The 22,418-nt window shown below is 35.6% G+C and overlaps 1 protein-coding gene across 1 annotated transcript in view; it reads right to left on the bottom strand.

The window, feature by feature from the left end:
• Positions 1-6,088, bottom strand: part of LOC120630663 (collagen alpha-1(XV) chain-like) — a 144,300-nt gene extending 138,212 nt beyond the window's left edge. Inside the window, exon 1 of the mRNA XM_039899927.1 lies at positions 6,058-6,088. The gene's annotated coding sequence lies outside the window, so the exon portion shown is untranslated. The remainder of the gene's footprint in view (positions 1-6,057) is intronic.
• Between the last annotated feature and the right edge of the window lie 16,330 nt (positions 6,089-22,418).

Raw genomic sequence — 22,418 nt, 5'->3', positions numbered from 1 at the left:
TTTATTAATAGGCTGAAAATACAATACCATTTGAAATGTAAATCTGTATGTATAAAGTTCACTGACTGACTCACTCAACAGAAAATCTAGTAATGTTTTTGACGTATGAAGCATGTAGATAGTTTAAAGATAGAATGTCAGCTAAGAAAGGGTTTCACATAAAAAACCCCAAGGGGGTAAAATGGGTATTGGAAATTTGTACGATGATTTGATCATATCACGTTGATATCACGAATTGATATCAAAGTTTCTACGAAGACGTTCGCGGTCATTCTTTAGTGTTTTTACACATAACCCATGTAAATAGACACTACCATAATTGGTTATATTTGCCGCCCAAATTTTCTCTTTTTTCTTTCTTCGAAGTAAAAAAAAAACATTTTTTCTTTCTTTAAATAGTTGAAATATTTAAAAGAAGAAAAACCATTTTATTGGCGTAATTCATTTATATATTTAAATAAATAATTTTTAATAATTAAATACATTAATGCACATTCAATGCAATGTAATGTACAAACGTTGCAAATAATTATGGTGTCTTCAATATGTACAAAAAAACGTAAATGCCGCGGTAAATAAGTAATAAATATCGATATAAATAGAGATGGCGGTAGTATTTTAAAAATGGTTTTAATTTTCTATACAAATCTGCAGGTCCTTAAGTAAAGACTTCATCAGAAATTATGGTATACCAATGACATGTAGTCATTCATAAAGGCAACACGTGCCTTAAATCATACAGCGGAAATAGTTTGTTATTTGCTCTTGATCGCCATTTATTATAACTCGAAATGTTAAAATTAGAGGAAAGCATAGCAGTACGAACTTCCGCATTATTTAACAAGTTCAGCAAAATTCGAAGAAGAAATTATTACTAAATGGTAGGTACAAATATAGATTCCAGCTTGAGTTTTAGAGATTTGAAGCGTGGATGTATTTTGATGTCATTTTTTAATATGTCCACAATCATTCTTTGCTTTTTAACGTCCTAGTGCAAAGGCCTTCTAACCTCCACGTTTCTAGGTCACTTTGTTGTTTGTTGTCGTCTGTCCAACTGGTTGAAGGTCGACCAACGCTGCATTTACCGGTCTGGGGTTGCAATTCCAGCACTATTGGACTATTGGGGTCCATCGGTCCATCGATTCTCGGAGCTATGTGCCTCGCCTATTGCCACTTTAGCTTGCGACTTGTTAGTCTAGTTTTTCTACGGATGTCCTCATTTCTCATTTGATCACGTAGAGATACTTCTAACATAGCATTTTCCATCGCTCGCTGAGTGACTCTGAGCCTTCTTAAGAGGCCGATGGCGAAACCCATAAGGGTTACATACCCGTAAGGGCTTCTCTCCAATAGAAGAGAGTAATTTATAGCTTAGCTACATTACCTTAATATAGGTTGGCCGGCTTACATGTGCTAAACATAAAATTTTAGTGATCATAACTAGGAACAGTTAACCGTATTCTAAAACACCCAGTGGCAAAAACCAAATTCCTTTAAATCAAATTTTTGGCTCGATTCTTTTAATTTCAGGATCGGGTACCAGGGCTTCATGATACGTAGCTAAACATTAAAACTGTAAAGGACTAGAGAAGCAGTCTAAGGACAGAAATGATTATTTATTAGGTTTTTCGGAGAAGCAGCGTGATGGGTCTGTGTTTTAAAATCCTCTGCCCTATGAAACAGGAGGCATTTGCTCGACAACGGGATATTAATAGACTGAAGAAGAAGAAAAATTGTGACGTAACCGTGTCTATTCTTTTGAGCTATCTTTTTGCGCCACATATCAATTGATAGTTAATCTGACGTATTTTGGCGATTTACAAGAATAAGCATAATAATTTATTATACAAAACATCAACAATATTATAATACTGCTATTAGCTATACTAGTAAGTAAGCAAGTAAACGATTGATACTTTCATCTTGTTTCACAGCCTCAGGACGTGTCAACCAAGTAATTCTATTGTGTATGGCAATCCCGAACATAAAAACATTCTCACGGATCGATGGACGGACTTTCCCGGTGATTACCTAACAATTTAAGTCTGACTAACTTCGATGAGGTTGTCACTTGAGCTGTATATTATAACAGCGTAAAGGATATTATGTTGTTATAGAGCTCATCCGGGGAAGTACTATCAACGTGCTTATTTTTGCCGCTAAGCAGCATTGTTGCAATGCTGTGTTCCAGTCTGAAGGGCCTGGCTGCTGGCGTCATTACAGGCATATTAGGATTCACATCTACGCCTCAATTTGATGGACACACCTCAACACTTTGCAGGATGTATCTCTTTCATGCACTGCGAAGTGTTGCTCGGTTTAAAGGCTTCTGGTCAATCTATAATTAACAATAAAAAAAGGCTCTCTAATATCTTTAAACGAGATATTCTTGAATATTAACCTATATACATACTTCAACGATTTTCATGAAATTTAGTATGCAAAATCTAGATTTATTGATTTATGTATACCCCATACATAAATCAATAAATCTAGATTTTGCCCGGGATTTATTTTTGTCTTACTAATCAGGAAAGTACCTAGATCAAGATTTGCGATGTCTATAGTTATTAATCGAAATCCTTTGACGGTTTGCTTCAAACATTTAAGGTTTAATTATTCTTTAAATTACAACGTTTAACGTTTAACAACAACCGGTCGTTATCTAACTCTGTCCATATTATTATTATAAATGCGAAAGTATATCTGTTTGTTTGTTATTTTTGTTTGACGCAACAGTTCAACCGATCTTGATAAAATTTGCCTAATATGTAGTTTGGAATCCTAGAAACGGAGGATAATATTTATTGCGAAAGAGTTGCTGGCAAAATTGAGGATTTAAAATGCATAAGTTTACCTGACATGCCTTGACCCCTTAACATATTTTAAAGAAATTTTGCGTGAAAATAGTTTGCATCTTGGCAATCTCGACGGCCATAGGAACCATTTTATCTTTTTCTTTTCATTCTTCTAGATTTAAGCGCTTGACTGCAATCTCACTAGGTGGTGTGCAGTGTAAGTGATAATGCAGTCTAGGTTGGTAGCGGGTTAACTATTAGGGAGTATGGCAGTTAACTTACACCTATGGTGTAAAATACCTCTCCCTTATCGGTTTGTACGCAACATCGGACCGGAATGCTAAATCGTTTAGAGGCACGTTTTTGTCGGTAGGGTGGTAACTTGCCACGGCCCAAGCCTCCCTTAGGATATCTAAAACCCCAAAATAACTGCGGATGAAGTAGCGAGCAATATCTCGGAATGATATTTCACTGTTAACCACTCCGCTAAGTGCGTTGCAGTGCACAAACATTTACCAATGTCAGTGTTTTATGGTGATTATTGTTGTCACAAGGAAATATTTTTGCGCAGATGCGAACCAATTTTCAGTCAAGAGACAATGGATCTTTTGTCTTACAGATAGGACGACGTGGGCGTTAAATCCATTAGCCAAGAGTCCCAGGACATACTAGCGACACGACTAAATAATAATGAAATGCACGTGATATGTATATGTACCTCTTTATCAGTTTTTAGTGGGAGCAAAGCTTTTTGTGACGATGGTTTACCACTTACCCATTTGGTAGGCCCATGTTCTCAGTCTGTCAATATCTTTATATACATATTTCTTGTGTGCGTGTGTATGTAATTGAACTCCTCCTAGACGGTTGGATTGATTTGAATGAATTTTTTGCTATAGGTTTGGGTGGCACCCTGGATGGTTTAGTTTCACAAATTAGCCCGACAGATGGCGCTGGGGTCCGCTAGTTAATGTATAAAAAATTTAATATCTAAAGGAAGTGGTGCTCCCTTTCGGGCACGCATAATCTAATTGTTAGAATTATGATATTTTTTAATTCAAGCAATTCATATTTCACTTGGTTTAACGAAGCGGGAAGATATCGTGAGGACGTCTGCAAGCCTGAGAGTTTTCCGTAACGCTATAAAAGGCCTGCGAAGTCTGTCTACTACTCCGCACTTGGCCAGCCTGGTGGACTACGGCCTACACCCTTTTCATTCTGAGTGCCAAAAGACATGAGTCTCCCACAGTGTCCTTGAGTGAGCTGGTACTGTGTTGATGAATACAAAGATGCATATATTTATTAAGCACTAATAAATGGATACGACTCTCCAATTTACAAGTTGTATATTAAACTTCACGTAGGGCTGCCTGGATTTTTTTTATATTGCATATTAATATTTAATGTAAGTTTTTTTTTTATTTAGTTTAGTTTTTGATTATTCTATTTATGTTATAGTGTAGTGAGTAGTGATGGGTCATAGATACCAAATACATAAATAAATATTATTATCGTATGTTTTATACAAAACTGCCACGTATGTTAGCGTGCTCGATCACGGATCACGGGGGTCCTAGTTTAGATTCTCAGGTCAGACAAAAATTTTTAGTAGTTGCTTCGGCATTTTCTGTTAAGATATGTTGCCTGAGTTAGGTAATGCTCACTGTCTAAAATGGTTTTCATGAATAATCTTTTTAAGTTTAGTTTTATTGAGTTCAGACAGATAGACAACTGGTCCTCATTTTTACAATATGCAGTGATATGCCGCGTCGACGCGTCGTTAGTGAGAATTAAACCTGTGACGTTGCCGAACTCAACAACTTTCTGAATGGAGTTTCCCGTTAATTTCACCGCAAATTGAGTCCGATGAACAATCTTAGAACAAAATTTGTCACCCCCGACGTCGCGTGAGCGATGAATTCGGGTCCCGAAAATAGAAAAAGTAGGTGGATACCTACATATTGTCGCTGAAGATCAATACATACATTTGTTAAAGTGAAAACTTCTAAAGCTGCGCTGTGCGATTTTTTATAAGGGCAAATGTTATGGGTCGCGTCACCGACATGCCATGGTAATGTGACGCGCCCCGATTACTACCATGTTCTATGGCCGATAGGCGCACTGGGCAGCGAACCTGCTTTCTGATTCCAAGGCCGTGGGTTCACAACTGGAAAATGTAAGTGTGATGAACATAAATGTTTTCAGTGTCTGGGTGTTTATCTATATATTATAAGTATTTATGCATTTCATAAAAAATAAAAATCAGTTATCTTAGTACCCATAACACAAGCTACGCTTACTTTGGAACTATATGGCGATGTGTGTATTGTCGTAGTATATTTATTTATTTATGTTTTAGTGATAGTACTTTTCAAGAAAAAGAGTTTGATAACGTCAATTTTCTATCTGATTCGGGGGGGTAATAAGAAAAATACTATATTCGTAACAATGTTTGGTCCGACCTAGGACTGGAACGCAGGACATCAAGCTCCGCAGTCAAAAATGCTCACAACTAGAAAAATTAGTTAGTTAATAAATTCTACTAATCTAATAAATGCGAAAGTTTGTAAGGTTGGATGGATCGATTGATGTTTGTTACTCTTTCACGCAAAAACTATTGAATACATTTTACTGAATTTTAGATTGGAGATAGGTTATACCCTGGATTAACACATGGCTTCTTTTGACTCTGGGAAATGTACGGTTCCCGCAAGATTCATGAAAGTCCAATAAACCGCGAGGTATTAAACAATAAAATCACAGCTTTGAAGCGGTGATAGCGCAGTGCACTTCGACTTCACTTTCGGGGTGCCGAGTTCGACCACTAATTTTTCTAAGTTATATACGTTTTAAGCATTAAAAGATCACTTGCTTCAACGGTGAAGGAATACATCGTGAGGATACCTGCATACCTGAGAGTTGTCTACAATGTTCTCAAAGGTGTGTGTAGCCCACCAATCTGCACTGGGCCAGCTTGGTGGACTACAGCCTTTATCCCTTCCAATTGTGGGAGGAGACCCGTGCCCTGTAGTGGGCCGGAAATAGGTTGATATGATGACGATAATGAATAAAATCAAAGTACATATATTAAACTGAATTACAGTGAACATTTAAATATACTTAGTGAAATGTTAGAGGTATCTGGAAGTAATAAATAGATAGTTCTTGATTTATTAAGTGGATTAAACTTAGTCTTGTGAGCATTATTGAACCTACATAATATTGAATCATAAATAATTGTAGAATATATAATACTCACTCAATAGTCAACCGACGAAGGAAGAAGGAATGCGATCTGTAAAAGAAAAAATAAACTTTTAATGACATAAATTGGTCCAGAAAGTTACATAACCATCACTGTCTGTTATGTTTATTATCCGCGACGTTTGTGAGTGTGTGTGTGTTTACAATTGAATTAATGTTAATTTAAAATAAAACTACAACTGTAAGATTAAGATTGAATTCAAAAATATTATCTCTTCACCAATTTGCTTGATTTTCTTTAGAAGCATCGTCATGATCATTATAATCCAATCCTATCATGGAGTGTCTATCTGGACTCTCATGAATAAAGGGTTTTTAGATATCTAAGCCAACTATGCTTCTACAACGCAAGTTTCCATCTAGTGAATGTTTCATTATCATCATCAATATTAACATTACCAGCACAGTACGGGAAATGTTACTCCTCTCTGAGAATAGATACCGAAGTGTTAACCAACAAGCTATCACCGCTCTGCAAATGTTTGCCAATATAATATCGTAAGATTCAACAGATTAACTTATGTAAAGCGCCATCGAAATAAATTTGTACCGATTTACAGATTTCCACTAACTTTCTTATAAATCACATCTTTTACTATATTGTAGTGAAGAAGCTCATATTCATAGTTTATTTTAACGTCATGTCCATAACACCTTTATGAGAAAAAGATTTATCATTGTGTCCATACAACGAATTTACCAACACGGTTACTGTATACCACTTGAGATATCCCAAGATTTATGCTCCACAACAATCTATGCGGTTGGCTTTCCGTGCAATAGTCCTTATTTGTTTAAAATAAGGGTTATATTTATTTGAGAAATTACTTTAATAGTGAACGTAGCTGTGGGTATTATAACGTTCTCTCAGTTGGTGACACTGGTCGTTGTCACCGTAAGATAAATGGCTGATGGTCTGCACTTAGTGACAAGTTTATCCGTGTTTCAGGTTATTGGTGTTACACTAGAAATACTATAACTATCATTTTAAAGAAGCAACAGTGTTGCATTGCCCATATGTAGCTTAAAGTTGTAAGAAAATACCAAGAGATTAACAAAAAAAAAACTTTTAGACTTTTCTATATTTTTGGTATTCCTTGTAAAGAGTTGGTGTGACTGAATGTCATTACTATTTGAAATAGTTGGTTGTATACGGAATGACAAATTTGCAAAATCCTATTTAGTCATACATTATTTCATTAACATCGATTCCCTAACTTCATCGAAGTGTACAAAAAAGAGTTAAATAAATAAGTAAAAATAGCAAATGTATATAATGAATGCTTAATTTATCATTTTCCATCATTTCGACGCTATTTTAAAAAATATGAACACTACTGCGTATTGGTGGGTTTCACATACGTTTGAGAACATTATGGAGAACCCTTAGGCAACCCGATTTCCTCATCCTTTATCGTTAAAACAAGTGATAGTTTAATTGCTTAAAAGCACATTACTTCTAAAAGATGAAGTTGCGTGCTGGGATTCAAACTAAGCCCCCCGAAAAGTTGGAAGTCCTAACAACTAGGTAAGACATAAATAGCGCGCTCCCCACTTTTTACGAATTTTATAAAACGTTTGGGAAATGATCTTATGCATCCAAACAAAGAAAATGATTTTGCTGAATTCTATTCATGTAGCAAATCGAAATAACAGTAGATCAATCATGACGATAGAGAAACTGATGGTGAAATTGAGGAAAGTATAGACCACCCACGATATGAAGTGACGATGATAAGGGACTTTTGTCTGTGAACTAGCCGGACCACATGATTTCGTGCTTGTCAAGGAAAATTTTGCTCGCTACGATCGTGATTTATTGAAAGCCTTTCTAATACACTATAGAGCCCATCAAATATATTACTCTTACAAAACAAGAGTACGTGATTTGTATTCCCGTTTTGAAAGTAAACTGTTGTTTAATAATGTTGAATACATTATTAAAAGTAAGTGTAAATAAAAATGGGTATATAGTTTGTCGACCTCCCTGGTGCAACAGTGAGCGCTGTGAATTTAAGTAAGAGGTCCCGGGTTCGATTCCTGGCAGGGGCACTTCTTCTTCTTCTTCTTCTGTTCCTGGGCCTTTTCCGCACTTGGTCTGGGACCGTCCGTTGTACGTATGGCCACTAATGCGGCTCCCCGCTGGATCACTCCAGCCAGCCGAGCTCGCTCCAAAAGCTTAGCAGGCCGCCCAGGTCGCCGAGTGCTTCATGGAGTGTTGCTGAGGAGCCAAGGTGTGCTGCGCGTTGTTCTGCTACTCCGTTGCATTGGAGCATTACGTGTATCGGTGTTTCCTCCGTCTCCATGCATGCTCTGCAGAGAGGGCTGTCAGTTATACCTAAAATGGAAAGGTGTTTGTTTAGTGGGCAGTGCCCTGTTATCATACCTACAACTGTCCTTAGTTTAGGTCGATTTAGTTGCAGTGATTTTGTTGTTAGTCGTGGGTTGAGAACTGGTACGGCCTCCTTCGTGTGTTTGCACTCTTTTGTTTTAGACCATAGCTCCGAGTGTGATGTTTGCGTCTGGTTGTGGTGTATGGGTATAATGGGTTCCGGTCCAGCTACCCTTAGTGATGCTGCCTGACGCGCTAATTCGTCGGCTGCGTCGTTTCCTCTGTTTCCGTTGTGACCTCGTATCCATTTTAGGGTTACTCTGTTGGATTTTGATAGGGCTTGTAGGGCCTTGTGACAGTCAAGTATGAGTTTTGATGTTGTTGTGTGTTTGGTTAAGGCTTTTAGTGCAGCTTGACTGTCACTGTTTATGTTGATGCTGAAGCCTTTTACTTTTCTGTTTAGCATGGCTATGACTGCTGTTGTTATGCCCACGCACTCCGCTTGGAAGACGGAGTTGTTCTTACCAAGCGGCTGGGCAATGTTTATGTTAAGCTCCGGGCAGTATATCCCTGCTCCAGTGCCTGAGTTTGTCTTTGATCCGTCGGTGTAGACCTCTATTGCGACGGTGTCAGCTTTGTCTGTTTTTCCTCCTTCAGCGGCTACTTTATAGTGCCTGTCTATCACATAGTGTTTCCGCGTCTTGTCACATATCCAGTCTAGTTGTGGGCATTTATTAATTTCTTTTGATAGTATCCTTGTATGTCCTATGTTTGTATCCTTCCACATGGCAGGGGCACTTTGGGAATTTATTATTTCTGAATTTTCTCTGGTCTGGTCTGGTGGGAGTTCTGTTACCACCCTACCGACAAAGACGTGCCCCTAAGCGATTAAGTGTTTCGGTGCTATGTCGCGTAGAAACTGATAAGGGGTATGACTACCATACTCCCTATATACAGGTTAGCCCGCTACCACCTTAGACTGCATCATCGCTTACCACCAGGTGAGATTGCAGTCACGGGCTAACTTGTAGCGGTATAAAAAAAAATACAATATAATTGCTATTGCTGGTAGAATTAAGATTATAACAAAGTAATGGTTTTAGTAAATGCATTGATAGCATAAACAAATTATAATAAAGGCGCAGTTTCCTGGAGGTGAAAAACAACCTGTTGTTATATCAAACCATTTTAATGCGGAAGGAGAACTTTCAGAATGCAATGAATTTTACGCACAGCACTTTAATGTACAAATAATTTCATTCAGTTCCTGAGAACGTTTTAAATCAATGCTTCGTCGTGAACTTTTGAATCGAACCCACCCGTTGATAATGGCTGATGGATGACTCCGCTGTTAACCTTCAGCTACCGGTATAATTGCGTGTAAGGTCTTGTATGCATAAGCCGATCTATCAAATATTTTTTTTCTCTTTATACCGGGCGCGTTTAGCACATTCGTAGATTTAGTTTAGGGATAACGAATCATTTATCTTCTATATATATAAAAGAGAAGGTGTGTAGGTATGTTCCGTATAGGCTCTGAAACGGCTGGACCGATTTCAATGAAACATTCAGGGAATCTCCGGATTGACCTGGCGAGTAATCCTGTAAAGTTTGGTGACGATCGGAGCACTCCTATTTTTGAACTGTCAAACTGTCAAATACAGCTTTTATTTACTATGATGATATTCTATTGTTGGGTGTACATGGGTGTAGATAATGATCTTCACCCGCTCGAGAAGAGAATAGAAGATAGAAATAAATGATCTAATATATTATGAGACTTAAATTAAAAATTTAATGATTTAAGTTTATTGTTTAAATAAAATAAAGCAAAATCTAGCCCGGCGAAGCGGGCTGGGTACGCTAGTAATATAATAATAATAACCATCCAGTCATGACTCGGGTCTATGAACAAATAGGCTTATTTGTTTAAATCTATTTGTTTTATTGATCGAGATCAAACATTAAAATAACTTTTAATAATGTATAACCCCATTAAATATCGTGATATTATTAAACTGTTGGTATTTAAATGCATCTTATAATTGATGTGTGATTATGGCATAAACCATGCATATAGATATAAACAAAAATATTGGATTTCCTGGTCGAGTTTTGGCGGTTTTTGAAAACAATGCCATAGAAATTTATTATAGCTATCTTTTTGTTAGTTAGATAAGCTACAAGTCAAAGCTGAAAAAGGTTAAAGGTAAAAAAAAAAAAGACGAAATAGTTCTTTTATTTTCTTACTAAACATTATAATACGCTGGTCTGAAATGAAACTTTTAATAAATTTAATGGAAATTATTACAACTTAAATACACTTCTTCCTTCCTTATACGTATGGCTTGGATTTGGAACACCCTTTCGAGTTCTGCGTTTCCTACCTCTTACAACCTGGGTATCTTTAAAACAACAGTTAATAAGCATCTTCTAAGCAAGCGCGTCCCATCTTAGGCCACATCTGCACTTTCCATCAGATGAGATTGCGGTCAAGCACTGGTGTTACCAATAAAAATATATATATTAAAAAAATGCAACAGACCTAACCGAAATGTGTGTGTGTTCCAAACCTAAAGCAACGTAACAAGTGACTGCAGTTTAATAGCGTTATTTCCTACAGTAATGAAGAAGACATTATTTAACGTTCCCCGTTTATCTTTTACCATTCAGATCTTATGAACTTTCAATCTTCATTTAATGCGGGATCTATTATAGGGATGCGTGTGCCTATGGGCGCATTGAATGAATGTGAAATTAATTTTTCTTATACTGTATTAAAAAGCCATTACTGTTATCTATGGGTACATTTATAGTCTGTCTATTATAGAGGGAAAGTAAATGTACTAATTTGGTAAAGTCGGGATTACTTTTATATCATTTTAATGTGTTTTTTATGTATGTTGGTAACGCGTGGTTAAATTTACTAACTATTATGTTCTATGAGAATAGAGGATGGAGTGGGTAGAGTATCAATGTTACTGATAACTTAGTGTAGTTATAAGTAGTACTAGAGCTTATTGTGAAAAAGCTGGTTCGGGGTAGTACTATCATGGTGGTTTGAGCGACCCTGCTTTCTGAGTCCAAGGCCGTGGGTTCGATGCCCACAACTGGAAAATGTTTGTGTGATGAGCATGAATGTATTTCAGTGTCTGGGTGTTTATATGTATATAAGTATTTATGTATATTATTCATAAAAATATTCATCAGTCATCTCAGTATCCATAACACAAGCTACGCTTACTTTGGGGTTAGAAGGCGATGTGTGTGTTGGCGTAGTATATAAATATAAATAATTGCGTGTTATTACGCACTACTACACCTTATGAGACGTAACACCTACACCCCAGGTTGATCGAGACTGGGCGGCACTTTGTTGAACGTTATAGGAGTTCCTTGCATGCCCTGCGAAGTGTGCTCTATAAACGAGGTTGTTAGGTTATTTAATGTTTAGGTAGGTTGTTGTAGAGATTTTTTCTGTTAATATTCTCAATGCTTTGAGAAGCACGTTTAGACGTCGGTTCTAGTTATCACTGACATTTGCCGGTAATCGATAAAGCCCATCACACCGCACTGGAACAGCTCGGTGTTTCTATATTCAAAATTCTATTCAAAATCCTCTTTCTGATGAGAGAGAAGGCCTGTGCCTTGCATTGGTAAAATACACAATGTACAATGTGTTTAATGAGCTTTCATTTATAGCATTTTTAGTAAGGTTCCTCTGAATGTTAAGATTGCTTCAAGGTAAGGATAAAGGCCATACCTTTGAGCCTGCGTGATTTTTCTATTAAGAACAGCAGTTTACTTCTGAGTTCAAAATTATAACACCACCCCATACCGAATGCCGAAACATTTTTATTCAAAATAATCCAGATTGATTAATATTTAGTTTTAAAAATGTTATGTTTTAAAAATGTGCTCAGTTAAGCTTTAGCTTTGCAAATATTATTTTCTTTAAGACTAGGTGCGTACTTCAAACTAAATCAAACGTCACTTTCACGCTTGGTCCTATTTTCATGGAGGAAATGAAGGTATGAAAATAGGGTCGCAATCGCATCCGAGATAAGATTATAGCTCTCCTTCGCCTGTCTACTAGTACCATGGCTGTAAAAAAAATATTTTCCAGATGTCTCAAACATTTTTGTTTGTCACTGCAAAGACACCGCTGTATTACTTGTAATTTTACTTAAAAGACAAGTTCTACAGACACATTCAGTTATCAGCTCTGTTAATTAGCTCTACGAACTTGAAAAATAAGAATTGAAGACAGAAAAACATCTTACTTTTTTGTGATTATTTAATAAGCAAATACAATAATAATAATAGCAATAAATCTTTATTTTCGAGGTGGCCTGTTTATGTTCATGTTAGTACCTAATGCATCTTAACCTATGACAGTGCGTAACAACTTAATTAAGACCTTAAAACCTACTGGAGCCAGTTACATAAATTAAAAATTTAACTCGTTATGAAAAACCCTACGAATGAGGTCAACACGCGAATTATGATTGGAAATATCGATTGATAATTGGTTGGATGGAGAAGATACCATGCGTTGTTTGCCGAAATTAAAAAAATAAATAACAGAACTCCAAGGGTTTAAGTGAATTCTTGTCTCTTTAATTTTTATAGCGCCTGATAAGTTATGTCATAACCAGACGCGTTCCAACCATTCTTTTCATTAGAAAAAAAGTATGTAATACCAACAAACAGTTTATTAGAGTGGGAGCATCAAACAGAGTCCTACGGATCCATTAGACTGTCTTTTGTGGGTTTAGTATAAGAAACCCATAAAAGAGTCTTCTGGTGAGTAGAAATTTATAATAGATATTTATTGTAACGCAAGACCGGCTTTTCGGCTTCTATGGTAGTACCGCCACTGTGTGCACCCTGTGATGCACCTTAAGAGTGAGCTATCCAGCTTACATGCAAATTCTCATGAATAGCTCACTCCTGAGGAGGGTGTTGGTGCTACTGACTAGCCTGCCCACCATAGACGCGGTATGTTTATCATTTATAAATCGTCCACATAAAAGCAAACACAGCCGACGCACTGCAGCGCCAAGGTTTCCACCCTCAGCACATTGATGTACTGGTCACGAAGGGCGCTGTAGGTTCGCTGCATATAATTCGTCCACGATGTTGCTAGGAATGTCCATTTGTATCTGCACGGTATTATCTTGGCAAATGAAAGTGTTTATAATGTACTTTACGAATATTTGTAAACATTCGTCACAAATTATTTCGTCACAGATCATTGTCAGTGCTATTTATGTATTTGTTGTAGGAATGCACGCGGGGAAGCCTTTTATTACCGAAACCATCAGCCATAGAAATAAAATTTATTTTATAGATTTCAAATATCTAATTTGTAAACATCATATCGATATTGCTATAAAAATATGAAATGGAACAAGCTATAAAATTGATACGAACAATAATGTTATGTAAACAGGTCTAGCAACGAAGTGTGAGTCAATCTCTCGCACCGAGGTTCCGTACATTGGATGGAACATAGTTACTTAGTTAAGTAATATTCGATGCAATGCCTTTGTAGTTTTTCACGTCAAAAACTACGTGGCTTAGAAATAAAAAAGCCTGATTTAAATTAGCTAAAAAAATTACAACACATAACTTTATATACCTCTTATATATAACATTTCATAATGTGATAAAAAAACAAAACGACTATAAAATAATGACGCCGTTTTGTTTTGCGTTGTATTTGAATAATAATTATTAAATAATTATTCAAAATTTCACGTCGGTAAAGATAATTAGTGGTTATACTTTGGGAAGAGGATAAAATAAAAATAAATAAAGATGGACCATGTCGCATACAAGCGTTCGTTTTAGCATTTTGGCAGCGAAACCCTAAAAAGAAAACACGGATACCAATTTTACAAAATACCAACGTATCTTACAATTTAAGTATAATGAAATTGACAGTTGAATGGTAAAGTGTAATAAATACGGTGATAAAAAAATCGATTATCGTTCATTGATCAGCTATATTTTCCACCTATACACAGTGTAGGTGGGGCGTGGGACGTGGGACGTAAAATCTTACAGTACATACATCCTCGAGTACTCCCGACTTTCAACCAACCTATTATAACCCTTAATTGACAAGTTAGCTGTTTTTACCAACAGACCACCATCAGAGCTTATCTGATTCTATAATTTAGTAAAAGAAAGCAGCAACTAATAAGTAAAAATGAAGTGAAATATGAGAATGGTAAAATTTATAATCTATATTCATCTACTCCCAAATACGATTCAACTAAAAGTGATTTTGTTAACATCATGATTTACTAGTTTACATACTAGTTATGTAGTATATATAAACAAGTTTTTAAAATTCATTCTCTTTATCAGTCTTTGCTATTAAGTACTAAATGACAATGTGCTTTTTAGTGTTCGTTCCTTATGGTGAACAACCTAAATTTTCTAAGATATCGACATAAAATTTGAAGAGTAAGAAGAGTATTTATTTATACATATATATATAATATATATATATAAATAACTTGTGAAGTTTTTAGATATTAATTAAATAAATAAATAAATCTCTCATGGGAAACTTGTGTAACACTTAAAATCGATCAAGTGTTCGCTTTTATATATGTTTCTATATATATATATGTATATCTATATATAAGTGGCCAAATATAAAAGCAAACACTTGACCGATTTTAAGTGTTTCAGTGTTACACAAGTCTCCCATGAGAGAAGCTTTATTTATTTATTTAATTCATTAATATGTAAAAACTTCACAAATTATTTAGATGTATGTATAATATTTTGGGCTACGGTTTACTCTAAAGTTAGTTTCAGAAGTCTAAAGTAACATTCACTTTAAAGTTAGTGACGTGATAAAAAGCTTTACTACCCAGCAGGGTAAGTATACTCTAATAATACTCTCTCTCTATGAGAGAAAAAGCAAACCCACTTTGCCCAGCAGTGGGATATAAAAATGCTATATTAGTAGTAGCAGAGCTTCTTGCAACAGCTTATCCAGGGAAGTACTACCACCATGTTTATTTCTGCTGCAAAGCAATATTGTGTTGCAAGTCCTTCAGACCTGAACACGGGTTCATGTCTGAAGGGCTTGTATGCCACTGTTATTGGAGGCACAGGGTGGGTGGCAAGTTGCAAAACGTGTTCCTTGCATGCTCAGCGAAGTGCGGGTCTGTTTACAAGCTATGATTTTCTACGTACCAACAGGTGGGACATCTGCTTGAACAGTCAATTATTTATTACTATAATAAAAAAAAAAGTTTAAATTTTATGATTATGTAGTTATATTATATTTCCATAGTTATGTTCTGACTTATCATCTTATACGACTGCCTCAAGCAGCATGTTCATGTTACGGCACGATTCAATCGACACGCGTGAATTACTTTCTATAAACGCGATTGCGTTTGAATGAACATGAGGGCGTTTTGATTAGAATCCATTTGTTACATACGATGTTGAGTTCTGATGGCGTCGTTTGTAATAATAAAACACTCTGCCTAATTAATGACAGTAATTTTATTTAAAACCTTTTGAAAACAAGCTGTTAATAAAATCTATCTATTTTATAAAAGTTAGCGTAGCATTCGAGCAGCAAACTTTGTGACATCTTTTCGTCCAAAATCCTGAAGACCTAAGTCTTCGGACACACGTGTAGCTAGTAATGACTTATGGGTCTGAAACGCTTACTATGAACCTCATAAAAAGGCTCATAGAGGGCGATGGAGAGAGATATGCTAGAAGTATTTCAACCTGTTCAAGATTCAGTTCAGAAATGAGGATATCCGTAAAATAACTAGAGCTACTGACATAGCTACTGACAGCTTAGTCGCGATATTAAGTTAATATTTAAATTTAATCTCTAGGTGGGGTTTGACATCTTTGATAACAAAAAGATGGCAAAATGTATTAAATCTTCGATTACAGAGTTCGGATTCGACTGATAATTAGTATAAACTTCGGGAATTAATGTCCCGGGCATACCGGGTGGTTTAAATTCCACATTTTTTAAAAGACCAGTTCGAGACCCTAAAATTGGCATTAGATTTTAGTTTAACTTTGTACTTATCACCATCGCCTTACAATAATGGAAATAATTTTTTTTCGGAGTCATTTTACTTTGTGTTGTAGACTTTGTATTATATAATGATTGATATATATATTTTTTTTATATGGTAACTTCTTCTTGTGTACGACCTAACCCTAAAAGTCTAAGTTTTTTTTCCCTTTCCTTTGTTCCTTTGCATGGCAGAGATTGCTTTTTAGCGATAATATAGCGCCCATAGAACCTGTGCGCTATATTTAGTATTTGTTTTTTGTATTTTGATTTCATTTCATAAATAAGTATGCTTAAACGGTTCATCAAACCTGCCATGGCATATTTGTATGGACATATTTTGAGTTTAAGCTTCGAATTTGATAATGCAGACGTGCTTAAACCAAACAATAGTCATTTAATGCCTCTAAATGTAAGAAAAACGCGTAGGCGCGAATGTTTGCTTTGTAAATATGGCATTATTATGATTTATTCGGCCATTAGTAACGCTTGACCAACTTTTGTGGTTTTGAACGGTTTGTTGAGTAAATGTTTGTGATTGTTAAAAGTTTTGTTGTGTTAACTCTGATTTCTCTAAATTATTTCAATTCGTAATCAAGTGCTCGAATGAATTGTTTATTTATAGTCAAAGTCAAAGTAAAATATTTTTTATTCAAATAGGCACATATATGGCACTTGATTACATACAAAATGTATACATGGTAGTGATGGCGATAACTATGTATATTCGCGAACTTACAAGGGTTCCAAACGCGCCCTGGTCTAAGAAGAATCCCACAACAAACTTAGCCGGGTGTTGTTTTTGTTATCACCATCTCACATTGTAATTTGAAAATATTTAAGAAGCAACCTGGTTAGATATAGTTATAGTTCACACCCACGCTTTTTTATCGTTTACGTAATCTTTTTACTTTATTAGGATTTTTCTGCTTTCCCTGAATACAAACTAAAGTTTTTTAGAGACATCCCAAAGATATCAACCGGTAACCGGTACTATAATATTATTGCCTACATTTTTTTGCCCTCCCATGGAAGAGAGGGAAATAGAATTAATACCAAAGTGCTGGTAGTTCTACTGATATCAGAAGAAAATATAACACCTAGAAATTGACGTTTACCAAAGTCAGTTTCCTTTAATGCATTGTTAATATTCCATATTAAGCTATTTATAACTTCTTGCCAATTATATTAGTACGTAATGAGACTTTTTTTAATTCAGAATTAAATACAAGAAATTGCAATTTAACATAACAAGTTTTTTTCTTATTCATTGTTAAACTCCATATTTATAAGAATGAGTCACATCTCATTGCTGAAGAAAAAACAATACCTAGAAATTGCAGTAAACCAAAGCCAGTTTTCCTCAATGCATTTAAAATCCACCATGTCCTGTAATATTAAACTTATTGCCAGTTGTAATTAGTACCTAATGAATCCCATCCAATTTCATAGGAAGAAAATAGAACACCTGGAAATTCCAGTTTACGAAAGCAAGTTTCCTTTAATGCATTATTAATCCTCTATATCTGCCTTTGTAAGGCAAAATCGACCGGTAGGTGTGGTAACTCACAAAGGAAGTATTCCTTTACGATGCTTATTAATTCAGTCAGCAGTGAATCGTTTGAGGTTTCAATTACACGTCGAATACAGATTGTACACCTTAGTAACCTATTACGAAAAAGCCTACTCGCAAATAGCGATGGTTTCCGAGTATAGAATACCAGAAAGTCTGGAGTCAGCGTGAAATAAAGTAAGTCGATTGCAAAACTTTTGGTTTATTTATTTTTTTATATACACTTCGAATACATAATCTACACTTTAATGCTTTATCAGTAAGCATGGGATGGTCAAATCGCAACGGTTGATAGTTTTTGAATATTGAATACTTGAGATTGTTTCATTTCGATTATACGTCGAATACTATTTTTATGAGGCACAAATATATAAATTTATTTTGATGGTTATCTCAGTTCAATTTAAAGAATATAATATTACATACTGGTTGCTTTTTTACCGGGATAAAAATTTGTTTTGTCCGTTTTCAGTGTTCATCTCCAATTTCGGTGTCGTAATCGAGCCAATCATAGGCTACAGAGAAACATACAAACTTATAATATTACAGTAAAGTAAATATTCGCACTCATAGCATACTTTAATAATACTAGCTGACCCGTGCAACTTCGTTGCACCAATAACCGATTACCGGAAAACACAAATAAAATGACATTTTCTAAAATTGAATCCTAGCTAGGTCGATTTATCGCCCCCAAACCCCATGTATACTAAATTTCATGAAAATCGTTGGAGCCAATTCAGAGATTCCAATTATATATATATATAGGTATACAAGAATTGCTCGTTTAAAGATATAAGATTAAGTATGCTATGGATTTATGTATTGTATACTTTCAATATACCCATTAGCATGCTATTATAATTAACATTATTGTATTTTGGAGGTAGTAATGTAAAACAGCATTAAGTATCTAAGCGAATGAATGTTAATCGCAAAATTGTTAGTTATTGTTTTTATGCTAATATAATTCCTGTTTGAATTTATATCAAATTTCATTGGGATATTGGCAAAACTCCATATACGCATTGTATGTAAAATGTAAATTAGTATTAAAATTGTGCAATCATTACGAAGTTTAACAGGCGTCATTTGAATATAGTAATGATCTGTTATTTTTTGTAACTTTATTCACCTTTCACTTTGTATATTTTGTATATAATAACAACGCTTATTGGACAGGGGTTATGTTTATTTTTATTACATATACCTACGTATTATTAGTATGTATTTAAATAACATGAAATTAAACTATATAAATAAATACTTAGCTGATGTACATATATATTCGCCATAACAGAAAATGATGGTTTCACAAAATAATTCCAAGGAACAATCCTTTTAGAGAAATAACTGTAAGTTATCTTTAAAATACACAGTGGCGACCACAATATCAACTGTGTTGAGGAACATTTTAGGTCAAATGGGGTCACAAATGAGGTACTATGGCAACAGCAGAAACAGAAGTCCAATATGACTTCTTAATAATTCATAGTGCAGACATAAATTAACACGCACATAAATTACAAGTAATAACAATTATTACTGAAGGAGATCGACTTATAAGGGTCAAAAAATGAAGTATTTAAATAACGATCAGTTAAAAGTATAGTAATAGCTCCTGCTAAAACAGGTAGGGAAAAAAGAAGTAATAAAGCTGTAATTCCAATAGCTCATACAAATAATGGTATTTGATCATAAAATATATTATTAATTCGTATATTAATAATTGTTGTAATAAAATTAATGGCTCCTAAAATTGAAGAAATTCCAGCTAAATGTAATGAAAAAATAACACCTCACCGCTGACCAATGCGCAAGGTAGATCGTTAGGTCAATGAAATAAAACGGTGAAGTGGGAGTCGGACTCGGGGGTTCATGAGATCCAGCCAAAAAGACATACAGACCGACAGACAAACAGTCAGACAGACTGGCGCATGGAGAGGAAAGTCAAAGTAATATTCGGGTGCAGAATCCTAAAAAGTGTGTTTGGTGTTTTGTCTTTTTTGGGCCACTTTGTGATGCACCAGGCTGACCCCGCTCTGGCTCCTGTGTGTTTCCGGCTTTTAAATGCTGTTTAAATAATGGTTTTTGTTAAATAACATTCGAGTTAGGTGCACTATATTGTAGCGTAATGTGACCAAGTTGAAGCGGTAAATGTGGTTAAATTTAATACGCACTTAATTTCCTGCACAGAAGGCGGGGGTAAACCCTGACACCTCGTTTATATGGTTTCCGTAACTACTAGCATACCCGTTGTCCTTTTCGGGCAAGCTATATGAACTAACGGTTGGACGGTTAGTACTTTGTTCATTGGGAATTAAAACTTTTAAGTAGGAAAGGTTCACCGAGGTTTGAAGAAAAGTTAAGGACCAAAATCGGATCTCCAAAAGCTTCTCTGGATATTGCATAAGTGGGAATTGAATAAAGCACACTTTTATATTACTGTGTAAAGGTTGGTAACAAAACAACTTTGAGTAGGTAAAAAATAAGTATTTAGACTCGTAAGCAATCAAACTTAGCAGGTTTCAATTTCGATGTTTCAAATTCGATGATCAAGGAGGAAAGGAGATTGGTATTATTATGTTACAAATCGAAAATTGGTTCTTAAAACCAATTGCTAAAATAAAATCTTAGGGGAATATCTAAGAGGCGTACGCATTACGCGACCACGCGAGTATCTAGGTTATAAGTTCCGAGCAAAATGCAACCGATGGATGGATGAATCCACTTGGTGATAGCCCAGTGGGACGACGACTTCACTTTCAGGGGGGGGCCGTGTTCGATTTTTAAACAATTAAAATATCGCTTGCTTCAACGGTGAAGGCTTGCTAGCTACTAAGGTGCGTGGAGTTGCTAAACAGTGTAGCTACAACTATTACTGTATGATTAAGCATTGTGTATTAAATCGATCTATTGGCTAAATTAAATAAATCTGCCATCTGCCACTGCGGTCACTGGTTTCGGTCATAGTCAGTGCGCGAGATGCCTAATAGTTCTGTAAAGACGATTACGCTTTTCAAATTTTCGCCTTTACGGAAAACATTACGCAATAACAGTAAAAATATTTCGCGCTCGTTGCGGAGGTTTTACAGGCTCAAATGCGGAAAATCAGCTTAGGCTGCAATTGTATGCAGCATTCACCGACCAATAAGCGGTTTCCTACGTATTATCACAAAATATTTTTTCGAAAGCAGAAGTATTTTTATGCAATATTGTTTTTATTGCAATAAACAACAATACTTATTTATCGAGGGTAAGACAGCGGGGTGCAGCCTGTTTTAATCTTATGTCGATTTTTTACTTATTTTTTTTTTTTTTGCCATCACAAACTAAAGCTAAAACAAGCAGCTCATCGACGTGAAATTTAATTTTTCAAAAATCTCACGGGAACTATGGAAATTATAGGGTGAAAAGTAACCTTTTAGTCAAATTGGTTTAGTATGTGTGATTGAGTAACAAATATACAATCTTACGTAAAAACTTTCCCCTTTATTATATTACTGTGATGTAAATAGTTCATTAGAAATAAAAGGTCTATGTCCAGCAGTGGACGTCTATAGGTTGAAATGATGACGATGATAGCAAAAGTTGCGTTTCCTCGATGTGCCCAAACTGGACGTAAAGCACTTAACCTCGTTAAAGCACTTATTCATGTAAAAGCTATTCCGTGTAGCAATAAATAGATTATTTCGTACAAAATACCAGCAGTGAACGCGTATCGGTTAAAATTGTAATGATAATGATAGCAAAGGTAGCATTTCACCGCTGTGTCTGAATTGGCCCTAATGCACTTAGCCCTGTGAAGGCCATTCCGTGTAGCAATAAAGATTCTTTCATACAAAAGACCAGCAGTGGACGTGTATCGGTTAAAATTGTGATGATAATGATAGCAAAGGTAGCGTTTCACCGCTGTGTCTGAATTGGGCCTTATGCTCTAAACCCCGTAAAGGCCATTCCGTGCAGCAATAAATAGCTCATTTCAATCTCAATGAGCATAGTAATGCGCAGAGCAAATGTTTGCAATGTTTTGTTTGCCGCCATAGTTTAATGTAATCCTGTTAAATGTGTGTCGAAATAACGCTAACGTAAATATGAACATTTAATAACACAGTGACAATCGAAAGCCATTATTGTAAATGTTGAAACAGTTATCGGAAGTATAGGCTTATTTGCATTAAAAATCATTTTTCATCAATAGTCTATAACAAGTCCACTATTGGACTAAAGGCCGAAACGGAGGATTAGCTCATAATCACCACGCTAGGCAGATTGGTGATCGATGTCGATGGTAGAAGATAGTAGTAGTAGCACAGAAGATGCTGCGGCCTCTCTCTGTTGAATTCCCTTAGTCGACACCCGCGGCAAGAGCTG

Source organism: Pararge aegeria, chromosome 16, assembly GCF_905163445.1.
Source record: "Pararge aegeria chromosome 16, ilParAegt1.1, whole genome shotgun sequence".
Lineage (NCBI taxonomy): Eukaryota > Metazoa > Arthropoda > Insecta > Lepidoptera > Nymphalidae > Pararge > Pararge aegeria.
This window is presented reverse-complemented; position numbering and strand designations above follow the sequence as displayed.